The following is a 16491-nucleotide window of genomic DNA, read 5'->3' on the forward strand; positions in this document are numbered from 1 at the left end:
GCTACATTACACAGTCACTTCATTCAAGTCATTAATATAGATTGTAAATAGTTGAGACCCCAGCACCGATCCCTGAAGCACCCCACTAGTTACTGTTTGCCAACAGGTAAATGACCCTTTTATCCCGACTCTCTGTTTTCTGTTAGTTAGCCAATCCTCTATCCATGCTAATATATTACAGGTACCACCAATCCTGTGAACTTTTATCTTGTGCAGTAACCTTTTATGTGGCACCTTATTGAATGCCTTCTGGAAATCCAAATACACCACATCCACTGGTTCCCCTTTATCCACCCTACTCATTACATCCTCAAATAATTCCAGAAAATTTGTCAAACATGATTTCCGTTTCATAAAACCATGCTGACTCTGCTTGATTGAATTATGCTTTTCCAAATGCCCTGCTACTGCTTCCTCAATAATGGACTCTAGCATCTTCCCAACGACAAACGTTAGGTTAACCGGTCTATAGTTTCCCGCATTCTGTCTGCCTCCTTTTTTAAATAGGGGTGTTATATTTGCGGTTTTCCAATTCGCTAGGACCTCCCCAGAATCCGGGGAATTTTGGTAGATTACAACCAATGCATCCACTATCTCTGCAGCCACTTCTTATAAGGATACAGGTCATCAGGTCCAGGGAACTTGTCCGTTTTTGTCCCATTATTTTACAGAGTACTACTTCTTTAGTGATAGTGATTGTATTAAGTTCCTCCCTCCCTATAGCCCCTTGATTATCCACTATTGGGATGTTTTTAGTGTCTTCTACTGTGAAGACCGATGCAAAATATTTGTTCAAAGTCTCTGCCATTTCCATATTCCCCATTATTAATTCCCCAGTCTCATCCTCTAGGGGACCAACATTTACTTTTGCCACTCTTTTCCTTTATATGTACCTGTCGAAACTCTTACTATCTGTTTTTATATTTTGGGCTAGTTTACTTTCATAATCTAACTTCCCTTTTTTTCTTATTTTTTTAAGTCATTCTTTGCTGGCTTTTAAAAGTTTTCCAATCCTCTGGCCTCTCACTAGTTTTGGCCACATTGTATGCTCTTGTTTTCAATTTGATACCATCCCTTATTTCCTTAGTTAGTCATGGATGGTTATCCCATCTCTTACAGTATTTCCTTTTCATTGGATTTATTTTTGTTGAAAGTTATAAAATATCTCCTTAAATGTCTGCCACTGCTCATCAACCGTCCCACACTGTAATCTATTTTCCCAGTCCACTTTAGCCAACTCTGCCTTCTTACCTTTGTAGTCTCCTTTATTTGTGCTTAGGACACTGGTTTGAGATCCAACTTTCTCACCCTCCAACTGAATTTGAAATTCAGCCATGTTATGGTCACTCATTCCTAAAGGATCTTTTACTATGAGATAATTTATTAATCCTGTCTCATTACACAGTACCAGGTCTAATATAGCCTGCTCCCTGGTTGGTTCTGCAGCGGACTGTTCAAGGAAACTGTCCTGGATACACTCTATGAACTCCTCCTCAAGGCTACCTTGGCCAATTTGATTTGTCGAATCAATACGAAGGTTAAAATCGCCCATGATTATTGCCGTTCCTTTTTCACAAGCCTCCATTATTTCTTGATTTATATTCCGTCCAACAGTGTAGCTACCGTGAGGGGGCCTAAAGACGATGCCCATCAGCGACTTTTTCTCCTTATTATTCCTTATTCCACCCAAACTGATTCAACATCTTGATCTTCTGAGCCAATATCATTTTCTCACTAAAGCACTGATCTCATCCTTTATTAACAGAGCTACCCCACCTCCTTTTCCTTTCTGTTTGTCTTTCTGAATTGTCAAATATCCCTGAATATTTAGTTCCCAGCCTTGGTCACTTTGCAACCATGTCTCTGTAATGGCTATCAGATCATACCCATTTGTATCTATTTGTGCCATCAACTCATCTATTTTGTTACGAATGCTGTGTGCATTCAGATAAAGAACTTTTAAATGTTTTTTTTTTAAAACGATTTTTTTTCCTGCTTTGACCCCACTTTCTGATTCACTTTTATGTTTATACATTCTGTCCCTTCCCGTCACACTCTGGTTATCATTTCCCCCAGCCTTCTCCTTATTCTTTGACTTTTTAAATTTTCACTGACCTGAACTTTCCCCCCCCCACCCCACTAATTAATTTAAAGCCCTCTCTACAGCACTAGTTATTCAATTCACCAGGACCCTAGTCCCAGCACAGTCTATGTGGAGCCCGTCCCAATGGATCAGCTCCCTCTTACCCAAATACTGGTACCAGTGTCCCACGAACCAAAACCCATTTATTCCACACCAGTCTTTGAGCCGCGTGTTTAACTCTCTGATCTTATTTATCCTATGCAAATTTGCTCGTGGCAATCCAGAGATTATTACCTTTGTGGTTCTGCTTTTTAATTTGGCCCTAGCTGCTCATAATCCTTCAGCAGAACCTCTTTGCTTGTCCTACCTATGTCGTTGGTACCCATGTGGATCATGACAACTGGATCTTCCCCCTCCCACTCCAAGTTCCTCTCCAGTCCAGAGTTGATGTCCTTAATCCTGGCACGGCATGCAGGTACAGCAGGTGGTGAAGAAGGGAAATAGTATATTGGCCTTCATAGCTAGGGGATTTGAGTATAGAAACATAGAAAATAGATGCAGGAGTAGGCCATTCGGCCCTTCTAGCCTGCACCGCCATTCAATGAGTATAGGAGCAGGGAGATCTTACTGCAGTTGTACAGGGCCTTAGTGAGACCTCACCTGGAATATTGTGTTCAGTTTGGGTCTCCTAATCTGAGGAAGGACGTTCTTTATTGAGGGAGTACAGCTAAGGTTCACCAGACTGATTCCCAGGATGGCAGGACTGACATATGAGGAGATACTGGATCGACTGGGCCTGTATTCACTGGAGTTTAGAAGGATGAGAGGGGATCTCATAGAAACATATAAAATTCTGACGGGACTGGACAGGTTAGATGCAGGAAGAATGTTCCCGATGTTGGGGAAGTCCAGAACCAGGGAACATAGTCTAAGGATAAAGGGTAAGCCATTTAGGACTGAGATGAGGAGAAATTTCTTCACTCAGAGAGTTGTTAATCTGTGGAATTCCCTGCCGCAGAGAGTTGTTGATGCCAGTTCATTGGATATATTCAGGAGGGAGTTAGATATGGCCCTTATGGCTAAAGGGATCAAGGGTTATGGAGAGAAAGCAGGAAAGGGGTACTGAGGTGAATGATCAGCCATGATCTTATTGAATGGTGGTGCAAGCTCGAAGGGCCAAATGGCCTACTCCTGCACCTATTTTCTATGTTTCTATGTTTCACTGGGGTAGGCAACACAGCCTTCGGGACTCAGGCTCTCAGCTGCAGAGAGCAGTATCTATCCACCTAATGATACTGTCCCCTACCACAACAACATTTCGTTTTACTCCCCACACTTGAATGGCCCCCTGTATCACAGTGCTGTGGTCAGTTTGCTCATCCTCCCTGCAGTCCCTGCTCTCGTCTACACAGGCAGTAAGAACCTCGAACCTGTTGGACAAGAACAAGAGCTGAGGCTCCTCCAGCATTCCATCCTGAGTCCCCATATCTTCCTCACCCGTAATCACACCCTCCTGCCCCTGACCACAGATCGAATTTGAATTAATTAATCTAATTGGTGTGACTTGCTCCTGGATCACGGCATCCAGGTAATTCTCCCCCTCTCTAATGTGTCGCAGTGTCTGCAGCTTGGACTCCAGCTCATTAACATAAGAACACAAAACATAAGAATTAGGAACAGGAGTAGGCCATCTAGCCCCTCGAGCCTGCTCTGCCATTCAACAAGATCATGGCTGATCTGGCCGTGGACTCAGCTCCACTTACCCGCCCGCTCCCCGTAACCCTTAATTCCCTTATCGGTTAAAAATCTATCTATCTGTGACTTCAATACATTCAATGAGCTAGCCTCAACTGCTTCCTTGGGCAGAGAATTCCACAGATTCACAACCCTCTGGGAGAAGAAATTCCTTCTCAACTCGGTTTTAAATTGGATCCCCCGTATTTTGAGGCTGTGGCCCCTAGTTCCAGTCTTCCCAACCAGTGGAAACAACCTCTCTGCCTCTATCTTGTCTATCCCTTTCATTATTTTAAATGTTTCTATAAGATCACCCCTCTTCCTTCTGAACTCCAACGAGTAAAGACCCAGTCTACTCAATCTATCATCATAAGGTAAGCTCCTCATCTCCAGAATCAGCCTAGTGAATCGTCTCTGTACCCACTCCAAAGCTAGTATATCCTTCCTTAAGTAAGGTGACCAAAACTGCATGCAGTACTCCAGGTGCAGCCTCACAAATACCCTATACAGTTGCAGAAGGACCTCCCTGCTTTTGTATTCCATCCCTCTCACAATGAAGGCCAACATTCCATTCGCCTTCCTGATTACCTGCTGCACCTGCAATCTAACTTTTTGGGATTCATGCACAAGGATCCCCAGGTCCCTCTGCACTGCAGCATGTTGTAATTTCTCCCCATTCAAATAATATTCTCTTTTACTGTTTTTTTTCCCCCAAGGTGGATGACCTCACACTTTCCGACATAGTATTCCATCTGTCAAACCTTAGCCCATTCACTTAACCTATCTAAATCTTTTTGCAGCCTCTCTCTGTCCTCTACACAACCCGCTTTCCCACTAATCTTTGTGTCATTTGCAAATTTTGTTGCACTACACTCTGTCCCCTCTTCCAGGTCATCTATGTATATTGTAAACAGTTGTGGTCCCAGCACCGATCCCTGTGGCACACCACCAACCTGAAAAGGACCCATTTATCCCGACTCTCTGCTTTCTGTTAGCCAGCCAATTTTCGATCCATGCTAATACATTTCCTCTGACTCCGCGTACCTTTATCTTCTGCAGTAACCTTTTGTGTGGCACCTTATCGAATGCCTTTTGGAAATTTAAATACGCCACATCCATCGGTACACCTCTATCCACCATGCTCGTTATATTCTCAAAGAATTCCAGTAAATTAGTTAAACATGATTTCCCCTTCGTGAATCCATGCTGCGTCTGCTTGATTGCACTATTCCTATCTAGATGTCCCGCTATTTCTTCCTTAATGATAGTTTCAAGCATTTTCCCCACTACAGATGTTAAACTAACCGGCCTATAGTTACCTGCCTTTTGTCTGCCCCCTTTTTTAAACAGAGGCGTTACATTAGCTGTTTTCCAATCCACTGGTACCTCCCCAGAGTCCAGAGAATTTTGGTAGATTATAACGAATGCATCTGCTATAACTTCCGCCATCTCTTTTAATACCCTGGGATGCATTTCATCAGGACCAGGGGACTTGTCTACCTTGAGTCCCATTAGCCTGTCCAGCACTAACCCCCCTAGTGATAGTGATTGTCTCAAGGTCCTCCCTTCCCATATTCCTGTGACCAGCAATTTTTGGCATGGTTTTTGTGCCTTCCACTATGAAGACCGAAGCAAAATAATTGTTTAAGGTCTCAGCCATTTCCACATTTCCCATTATTAAATCCCCCTTCTCATCTTCTAAGGGACCAACATTTACTTTAGTCACTCTTTTCCGTATTATATATCTGTAAAAGCTTTTACTATCTGTTTTTATGTTTTGCGCAAGTTTACTTTCGTAATCTATCTTTCCTTTCTTTATTGCTTTCTTAGTCATTCTTTGCTGTTGTTTAAAATTTTCCCAATTTTCTATTTTCCCACTAACCTTGGCCACCTTATACGCATTGGTTTTAAATTTGATACTCTCCTTAATTTCCTTGGTTATCCACGGCTGGTTATCCCTTCTCTTACCGCCCTTCTTTTTCACTGGAATATATTTTTGTTGAGCACTATGAAAGAGCTCCTTAAAAGTCCTCCACTGTTCCTCAATTGTGCCACCGTTTCGTCTGTGTTTCCAGTCTACTTTAGCGAACTCTGCCCTCAACCCACTGTAGTCCCCTTTGTTTAAGCATAGTATGCTCGTTTGAGACACTACTTCCTCACCCTCAATCTGTATTTCAAATTCAACCATACTGTGATCACTCATTCCGAGAGGATCTTTTACTAGGATATCGTTTATTATTCCTGTCTCATTACACAGGACCAGATCTAAGATAGCTTGCTCCCTTGTAGGTTCTGTAACATACTGTTCTAAGAAACAATCCCGTATGCATTCTATGAATTCCTCCTCCAGGCTACCCCGTGCGATTTGATTTGACCAATCGATATGTAGGTTAAAATCTCCCATTATTCCCTTGATTATTGCCCGCCCCACCGTGAAGTTATTATTTGGGGGCCTATAAACTACGCCCACCAGTGATTTTTTCCCCTTACTATCTCTAATCTCCACCCACAATGATTCAACATTTTGTTCATTAGAGCCAATATCGCCTCTCACAACTGCCCTGATATCATCCTTTATTAACAGAGCTACCCCACCTCCTTTCCCTTCTTGTCTATCTTTCCGAATTGTCAGATACCCCTGTATGTTTAATTCCCAGTCTTAGCCACCCTGCAACCACGTTTCTGTAATGGCCAGCAAATCATACCCATTTGTAATGATTTGTGCTGTCAACTCATTTACTTTATTTCGAACGCTGCGTGCGTTTAGGTAGAGTGTTTTAATACTAGTTTTTAAACCATGATTTTTAGTTTTGACCCCTCCTGCAGCCCCTATATATTCAGTGGCCCTTTTTGTATTTTGCCTTGGGTTTCTCTGCCCCCCACTTTTACTCATCTCCTTTCTGTCTTTTGCTTTTGTCTCCTTTTTGTTTCCCTCTGTCTCCCTGCATTGGTTCCCATCCCCCTGCCATATTAGTTTAACTCCTCCCCAACAGCACTAGCAAACACTCCCCCTTGGACATTGGTTCCGGTCCTGCCCAGGTGCAGACCGTCCGGTTTGTACTGGTCCCACCTCCCCCAGAACCGGTTCCAATGCCCCAGGAATTTGAATCCCTCCCTGCTGCACCACTGCTCAAGCCACGTATTCATCTGAGCTATCCTGCGATTCCTACTTTGACTAGCATGTGGCACTGGTAGCAATCCCGAGATTACTACTTTTGAGGTCCTACGTTTTAATTTAGCTCCTAGCTCCTTAAATTCGTCTTGTAGGACCTCATCCCTTTTTTTTACCTATATCGTTGGTACCAATGTGCACCACGACAACTGGCTGTTCACCCTCCCTTTTCAGAATGTCCTGCACCCGCTCCGAGACATCCTTGACCCTTGCACCAGGGAGGCAACATACCATCCTGGAGTCTCGGTTGCGGCCGCATAAACGCCTATCTATTCCCCTTACAATCGAATCCCCTATCACTATCGCTCTCCCACTCTTTTTCCTGCCGTCCTGTGCAGCAGAGCCAGCCATGGTGCCATGAACTTGGCTGCTGCTGCCCTCCCCTGATGAGTCATCCCCCTCAACAGTACTCAAAACGGTGTATCCACCCTCAGCTCCAATTCCGCAATGCGGTTCGTCAGGAGCTGGAGGCGGATACACTTCCCGCACACGTAGTCGTGAGGGACACCGGAAGTATCTCTGAGTTCCCACATGGTACAGGAGGAGCATATCACGTGACTGAGCTCTCCTGCCATGACTTAACCCTTAGATACACTTAAATTGGCAACAACAATGCTAAAGTTTACTCACTGTTATAGAAGAGAAAAAAGAAAAACTACTCACCAATCACAAGCCAATCACTTACCCCCTTGGCTGTGACGTCACCTTTCTGTTTCTCTCTACTTCTTTTTTGCCTTCTCCCTGTAGCTGCACAAGCTGGGCCTTTGTAGGCTTCTCGCCGACCCCGGACTCATGCCTCAGTGACGCACCTCCTGGACAATGCTCCCGACTGCCGCTGCGTTGGGCCTTTATAGGCCTCTCGCCGACCCCGGACTCATGCCTCACCGACGCACCTCCTGGACAATGCTCCCGACTGCCGCTGCGTTGGGCCTTTATAAGCCTCTCGCCGACCCCGGACTCATGCCTCACCGACGCACCTCCTGGACAATGCTCCCGACTGCCGCTGCGTTGGGCCTTTATAGGCCTCTCGCCAACCCCGGACTCACGCCTCAGCTACTCACCTCCTCAACGCTCCTAATGAGGAGCCAAAGTTCCTCAAGCTGCAGACACTTGCTGCAGATGTGGTGGCTGTGGACCTCAATGGGGTGGAGCATCTCCCACATACTGCAGCAGTAACACGCCGCCTACCCTGCCATCCCTAATGTATTTAATTCATTGCCATCGCCCTCCTGGACCAGCTCGCGCTGCTCCCTGGAGTGGTATGTTCCTTTTTAAGGCCCCGACATGCCGCTGATGTTCCCTCGCAGGTCAGGGCCACTACACTGCTTCCAGACAGTGAAGAGGGCGACTGGATTGGACGTCACCAAGGTCCGGGTCGCTGATTGGAGTGCGGGCATTTACAGCAGGAGCAGCGAGGCCGGGGCGAGAGATTGAAGAGCGAAGTGATCGGGGCCCAGAAGAGGCGTGGGCCCAGAGGCAGCACCGGCCAGCCCACACTGTGATATGTGCGCGCCCTACGTCCGTGCAGCAGAGCCCGTCTCCAGTCGTCTTGGTTGATCCTTGCCACTGGCCCAAGACCAAGCTCTGTTAAGCCTGTGGTGTGGTTGGTGTGCATGTTAAAAAAAAATTCACGCACAGGCATCTTCCACCCTTCAATATGCAGTTTGGGACCTGGAATATTAGGTCCTTCATTGTGAACTCATCAAACTCATCCCTTTTTGGCGTGGAAACAAGTCATCCTCAATTCAAGGGACCGCCTAAGAAGAATGTATTTAATTAATTAAGTTTTCAAGTTTTGTTTTTAATCCCAACTCTTAATTCAAACCAATGCCTCAGAAAAGAGAGAAAAACACACTAACCAATCACTTCCCTTCTATCCTGTGACTGCTTGAGAGGATCAAGAAATATAAAACAGATTTTGAAATATGTTTAAAAACAGAAAAAAGTGATATATATCAGTTTTGGCATTGCGGTTATGGAGCACAGATAAAATTATAAGCTTAATTTCAGATACATTTTTCTTGGTAATTTATTTCACATTCACCCTCTTTATATAGAATTCATGACTTATGAATAACACACAAGCAGTTATAAGGAGATCCAGTGGTGTAATCACACAGTTAATACTTTAAACAGGCAGATTGAGTGGGTACAATGTATACCCGCAGTGGGTAAGCATTGAAATTGTTTTGCATACGTCTGTATTGAAACACAACTGGACTAAAATGGTCGCAATAGCAGGCTGAACAAAAGATGCGATTTACAAGGAAGCGTAATGATTATTAAGGTACATGGGTGGGGGTATGTTCAGGAACCACTTACCAGATCCCCAAAATCTTATACTTGCAGCCAACTGAGTGGCACCAGCATCAAATCATGTTCCTTCACTAGTCCTGTTTATACTTGCCCTAATTTGGAAGGAAGAGGTGTACTATACATTTCAGGTTCAATGTAGATTACCATTTGATATCTCTAAAACACAATAGGCTCAGTATTAAGCTCCCCACGATGGGCAGGTCAGGAGGATTAAATTCTAAAAAAGGTGAAATGTGACCCCGACCCGCTGTTTTTACGGTGGTGAGTTACGAGACTTGAGAGTATCCTGTCTTGGAGCGGCGGGACACTTCATTAACATATTTGTCAGGTTCTCACCGTGCAATTGGGAGCCTAATTTAAATGTAACTGCTGCCAGCCCAATTTCCCAGCATTCGGGAAACCAGTCAGTGAAATGGAGGCGGGAGCTGTCGGCTCCAGAAGGTTCGTGTTTTCTATTGCACTACTTGTGGGCCAAGGTGAGCAAGAGTGCTCCCCCCGGTCCCTCAAGTAAGCCTTCGACCTCCCTTCTTCTGCTTGCGGCCTCTCTCTAGCTCCTCCTGAGCTCCCCATTCCACTCCAAGGCCCCAATTGTAGCCTTCCTACCTCCCAATTGCAGCGGACTTTATGTTGTTTTTTCATGCTGGAAGAACAATCAATGACTGTTCGACAACAGTTAGAGATAAAAGAACAGTTACCCACAATGGGTCCCAGCTGCTGGAATCCTTCACACTGAATGTAGCAGTTCTGTAGATCGAGGTGTTTTATTGTATCAGCATCCAATGGCATGAGACAGCTGCAGCCGTCAGTGGAGGTCAGCCACAAATCCTGTGGCCCGAGCCAGTCCTCTATTGTGCGTCTCAAACAGGTAGTGCAATATGTTCATTAGGTCCCTTGTATCAGTTTCACTCTCGGTCTTTCCAATCTGTCCTTGGATATATTCAAGAGGGAGTTAGGTGTGGCCCCTAAGGCTAAGAGGATCAGGGGGTATGGAGAGAAGGTGGGAGTGGGGTACTGAAGTTGCATGATCAGCCATGATCATATTGAATGGCAGTGCAGACTCGAAGGGTTGAATTGCCTGCTCCTGCACCTATTTTCTATGTTTCTCTGTCCTCTAACCTTCCCCTTCACCCAACCAATCTCTCGGCAGGGGGCTGGTTTTCCCGGCCAGCCTGTCAATTTGTCCGGCAGCCGAGCGGGAAAAGGAAGAATTTAAAAAAAAATTCTTAAATATAATTTTTTTTAATTTGGCAGGATCTGTGTTCCTGACCTCACCAGGTTCTTGGGCCACTTTCGGCCTCCCCCGCTCCTTGTAAATCCACTCGTGAAAGTAAATGCAAAACACTGATGCAAGCATAAAATGCTAAATTGTTTATGTATTTATAGCAATAAACAGTTAACCCAATCAAATTTAACCTTAAAAAAAATACCTCACTAGAAATCTAGTTACTTAGTTCACAATTTTTGTTATGTATGTAATAACTTGATAGACTGAATACTGTAAACTAACACAGGTACAAACCTGGCTCTGCTTTATTGGGCCCAAAGTGATTACCTTACATGATGGCTTGCCTTTTATACCTGAGCCGCACACGTGCGTACAGCCCAATGGCCTCAGACCGTGGCACCACCTGGTGGCTAGTAACCCCAAGCATACATATATGACAATATCCCCCTTTAAGATGTTAGTAACAGTCGCTTTACAAATTGAGATGTCCAGGGTTTCCGAGTTGATCGTCACAGTTCAACTCCAGCCTTGGGCGAGAGTTCTGAGTCTGTTATGATTGGGGGCTGGGCAGCCTGTCTGATGGGAGTGACAATGACCAGATCAGGGATTGAAAGTCCAGATTCAGTGATGACAGCGGAGTCCTCTGATGACTGAGGGTAGGTTGGTTGGTCACTAATTGTGTCTTCCTCAGACTGTTACGATTCATCTGTGTGCCGCAGCTTTATCTGATCAACAGGTTTCCTGCATGTTTGCCCATTCTTGAGCTTGACGATAAACACACTGTTACCCTCCTTGACCGTAACAGTAACGGCGATCCACTTGGGACCTTGACCATAATTTAGTACATACACAGGATCGTTAACAGAAATGTCGCATGACACAGCAGCGCGATCATGATACCAATGCTGACTTTGATGTCTGTATTCAACATGATCATTCAAATTAGGGTGGGCAAGAGAGAGCTTGGTCTTAAGACCTCTCTTCATCAATAGTTCAGCAGGGGGGACTCCGGTAATTGTGTGGAGTCTTGTCCTGTAACTAAGCAATATGCATGACAAGCGAGTCTGCAGTAAACCTTGAGTTACACATTTCATACTCTGCTTGATGGTTTGGACAGCACGCTCTGCTTGACCATTAAATACGGATTTAAATGGTGCTGACCTCACATGTTTGATACTATTGAGTTTCATGAACTCTTGAAACTCCAGATTAGTGAAGCAAGGTCTGTTGTTGCTTACGACGATGTCAGGCAGACCATGTAAGGCAATCATGACACGAAGGCTCTCAATGGTAGCTGTGGATGTATTGGATGACATGATTATACACTCTATCCACTTGGATTATGCATCCACCACAACTAAAAACATCTTTCCCAAGAAGGGAACTGCAAAGTCGATGTGGATCCTGGACCATGGTTTAGATGGCCACGACCACAGACTCAGCAGCGATTCCGCTGGTGCTTTACTTAGCTGCATGCAAGTGTTGCACTGATGCACACATGATTCCAGATTAGAGTCAATTCCAGGCCACCATACATGAGACCTGGCAATGGCTTTCATCATGACAATACACCGGTATGAGTGCTATGTAGATCATGTACAAATTTCTCTCTGCCTTTCTTAGGCATAACACGATTACACCATAGTAAACAATCTGACTGAATGGATAGTTCGTCTTTGCGGCAGTTGTAAGGTTTGGTCTCATCACCCATTTGCTTGGGTATTGCAGACCAATCACCACTAAGGACACAATGTTTCACATAACGATAATATCGGGTCCTGGCTGGTCCAGGCCTTAACTTGTTGAGCCGTGACAGGGGTTCCTTCACTTTCAAAAGCATCCATAACTAACAGTAGGTCTGCAGGTTGTGGCATCTCCACCTCCGATGTGGGCAACGGCAGACGGCTCAGTGCATCGGCACAATTCTCGGTGCCAGGTCTATGGCAAATAACATAATCATAGGCAGATAATGTCAGCGCCCACCTCTGGATGTGGGACAATGCATTGGTATTGATTTCATTGTTTTCGGAAAACAAAGGTATGAATGGCTTGTGATCTGTTTCCAGTTCAAACTGAAGACCAAACAGGTACTGATGCATCTTTTAAACCCCATACACACAGGCTAATGCTTCTTTTTCTACCATGCTGTAGGCTCTTTCTGCCTTTGACAAATTTTTAGAAGCATTATCAACAGGTTGTAGTTTACCCAACTCATTAGCTTGTTGGTGCACACAACCAACTCCATATGACAAAGCATCACAGGCCAATACTAGACGCTTACACGGATCATAATGTACCAGCAGCTTGTTAGAGCAAAGCAGATTAGTAGCTTTCTCAAAAAAAATTACCAAAGAACAAATGCAGCTCCGTCACATTCTGAGGCTTGGGTGCATTTTTGATGGCCTTAGTTTGAGTCCGTAGGTCTGATGCCGTCAGCAGCAATTTTCATCCCCAAAAATTCGACTTCTGGTGCTATGAAGACGCACTTCGAACGTTTCAGTCTGAGTCCCACTTTGTCCAGATGATGTGGAACCTCTTCCAGGTTGTTCAGATGTTTGGCGGTGTCACAACATGTGACCAGGATGTCATCTTGGAACACGACGGTTCTAGGGATGGACTTCAGTAGACTGTCCATGTTCCTCTGAAATATGGCTGCAGCCGAGCGAATTCCGAAAGGACAACTGTTGTAAGTAAACAGTCCTTTGAGTATTGATGCACGTAAGTTTCTTCGACGTCTCGACCAGCTCCTGTGTCATGTAGGCCGACGTCAGATCCAGTTTAGTGAACGGCTTCCCCCCGCCTCGGTTAGCATTGCAAACAGGTCATCAGCCTTTGGTAACGGGTATTGATCCTGTTTCGAAACTCGGTTGATCGTACCTTTGCAGTCTCCACAAATCCTGACAGTGCCATCAACGCAGGAACAATGGGCTGGCCCATTTGTTAAATTTGACCGGTGGAGTCTGTCCAGTTTGATTTCGACCTTCTCACTCATCATGTACGGAACCGCCCGAGCTTTATAATGGACGGGTCTTGCATCCGAGTCCATGTGGATCTGCACCGTGGCTCCCATGAAATTGCCGATGCCTGGTTCAAACAGCGAGGGGAACTTGCTCAGCACATGGAGTATCATCCTGTGACGACAACGCTTTGATATCGTTCCAATTCTATTTGATTTTTTTTAGCCAATTCCTGCCGAACAGCGTTGGACCATTGCCTGGAATAATCCATAACGGTCACGCATGAACCGCACCATCATACGACACCTTGACTACTGCACTGCCAATCAGCGTTGAGTTCTATAGTGTACGTATGCAACTTGGCATTGACTGGACTCAGCTTAGGCCTCACAGCCTTAGTATCCCACAGCTTGTCGAATGTCCTCTGGCTCATTATTGACTCACACCCGTGTCCAATTCCATCGGTACTGGCACACAGTTAAGTTTCACATTAATCATTATCGGTTGGCTCTTTGTTCAGAACGAATAGTCCATATACTTCCTCCTCTGGTATTTTGGACTGCATATCCAGATTCGCACTATACTGGTCATCATCCTCCACGTGGTGTGCCGCAGCACGCTTGCTCAGCTGCGGAGATGCCCCAGTCTCGAACAGCCTTTACAAATGTACTGTTTAAACCGACACTAATGAGGCTGATGATTGCCCGCACAACGCCAACACTTGAAATCGGATTAATTCCCATTGGCGGACTTTGCATACGCAGTCGAGTCGGCCCTGCCATAATGCAGCGCTGCCAAACGACAATATAACCTTGTTTACAGTACTTGCTGAGTTCCGCTTTTTCTATGATATCTGCTTTAAGTTTTTGCCCGTCGTCATGCATGCCTGGGCAATCGTGATGGCCTTGCTCAAATCCAGCGTCTCCGCCGCCAGTAATTTACGCAGGATCACCTTGTGGTTGATGCAGATTACAAACAAGTCTCGCAGCACATCCCCAACTCATTTTCGAACTTACACGGTCCAGCTAGACGTCTTAGGTCGGCAATGAATTCCGACACATCCTAGCCCTCAGAACGAATGTGCATGTAGAATCGATATGATCGAGACCGCCTTCTGGTTTGAGATGGTCACGTACCAGAGTACACAATTCTTCATAGTCCTTGTCCGTTGGACTTGCAGGTGAGAGAAGATTCTTTGAGTCCATAGATTTTCGGACCGCGTGAGGAAGACCACCCTGCGCCTAACTGCATCAGTGGGTTCCTCCATTTTGTTGGCCACGAAGTACTGGTCCAGACGAGCTACAAAATCTGCCCAGTCCTCTCTCCACGAATCTCTCCAAAATTCCAATTATGCTCATTTTTGCATGCGAAGGTTCTTAAGTTACCTCGTCGCCAAATGTATGTAATAACTCGATAGACTGAATACTGTAAATTAACAGGTGCAAACCTGGCTCTGCTTTATTAGGGCCCAAAGTGATTACCTTACATGATGGCTTGCCTTTTATAGCTGGGCCGCGCACACGTGCGTACAGCCCAATGACCTCTGACAGTGGCGCCATCTGGTGGCTAGTAACCCCAAGCATACATACATGACATTTTTGTTCAGTGTTTTATATAGTTTAGATCGAATTCCTGAGTTAATGATTAAATAAGCTGCAGAAAATAAATTTCATGACGTCAATATTTAGCTGAAGCTTACAAAAATCCTAATCCAAACATATTTCTTGCCAACAGTTGTGTGTTTATCAGGACTTAAACTATATATTATAGGCTTCTACATTTCATTATTGTGTCCTCTTTTGCGGAATAGACATCACATTGCTGGAATGTACGCTTGTCCAAAATGGTGATGGCCATAAAAACCAGGACTGAGTTGATGGTTGGATGGACTATTATCCAAAAGAACTTGAATTTTGCTTTCATTCAATAAATATGTATGAAACGATGTAAAACATAGCCAAGTGGACATTAAACCACATTCTCAATGCTTTCTCACTATGTGGAAACTGATTTACAAATCCTTATTGCTTAGAAAAACTAGTATATATAGCTCTCAAATCAATGGTTGAGGCAATGATGTGCTCACTCGTGATTTCTTGAGTTCAGTATAACGGTCACATAATATACAGTATTAGTATTTTAAGAAGATTGCATAACTTCGATGTGGTATTTGAATAGTTAGACTTCTCTATGCCTTAGAGTACCAGGTTGGGTGGTTGGGGGACAAACTAAATCCACACATTCATGGAACAGTATACCTCTAGATGTACAAATTTGAAGGTCTTTCTACTCCCATAATTCACTGCAGCCCTGCCAGAGACCAGTCCTCAGTAATTTTGACAATAGCAGCCTCCAATATAAAGTGCTTAAAACAGTGAAATAAACACATTATTAATGTCCAAAAATCCTGCATCAGATGTAACCAATGCGAAAGATGCGAGAGAGGTATGTGGCGAGCTACATTAAAACACCAAAAGTTGGCAAACTTTCATCATTTATCTTCCATATGTCTTAATATATAGTGTTACAAAACTACTTATAACTGGATATCAGCAATATCTTATAGCAATATAGAGCACCTTTAACAGAAAACCATCCTAGGGCACTACACATAGGTTTAATCAGACAAAAATGGACATTGAGTCAGCATTAGGAGTAACCAAAAGCTTCTTCAAATACATGAGTTTTAAGGAGGGTCTTGAAGGAGGAGAGGTTTAGTGAGGGAATCCCAGTGCACAAGGCCTAGATGATTAAAAGCATAGCCACCAATAATGGAGTGAAGAGGGTAGAAAATTCAAAAGAAGCCAGAGTTGGAGGAATGAAGAGTTCGAGGGGGAGGTATAGGGCTGAAGGAGGTTTCAGAGATAGGGAGGGATGAGGCTATGACAGGATTGAAACAGGAATGGAGATTTTAAATTGGAGGTGTTGGGGGACTAGGAGTCCATTTGTTTTGAATACGCTTCTGTGAAGAACCGTGGGAGATTTATACAAAAGCAGGTTGTTG

Source organism: Pristiophorus japonicus, chromosome 14, assembly GCF_044704955.1.
Source record: "Pristiophorus japonicus isolate sPriJap1 chromosome 14, sPriJap1.hap1, whole genome shotgun sequence".
Lineage (NCBI taxonomy): Eukaryota > Metazoa > Chordata > Chondrichthyes > Pristiophoridae > Pristiophorus > Pristiophorus japonicus.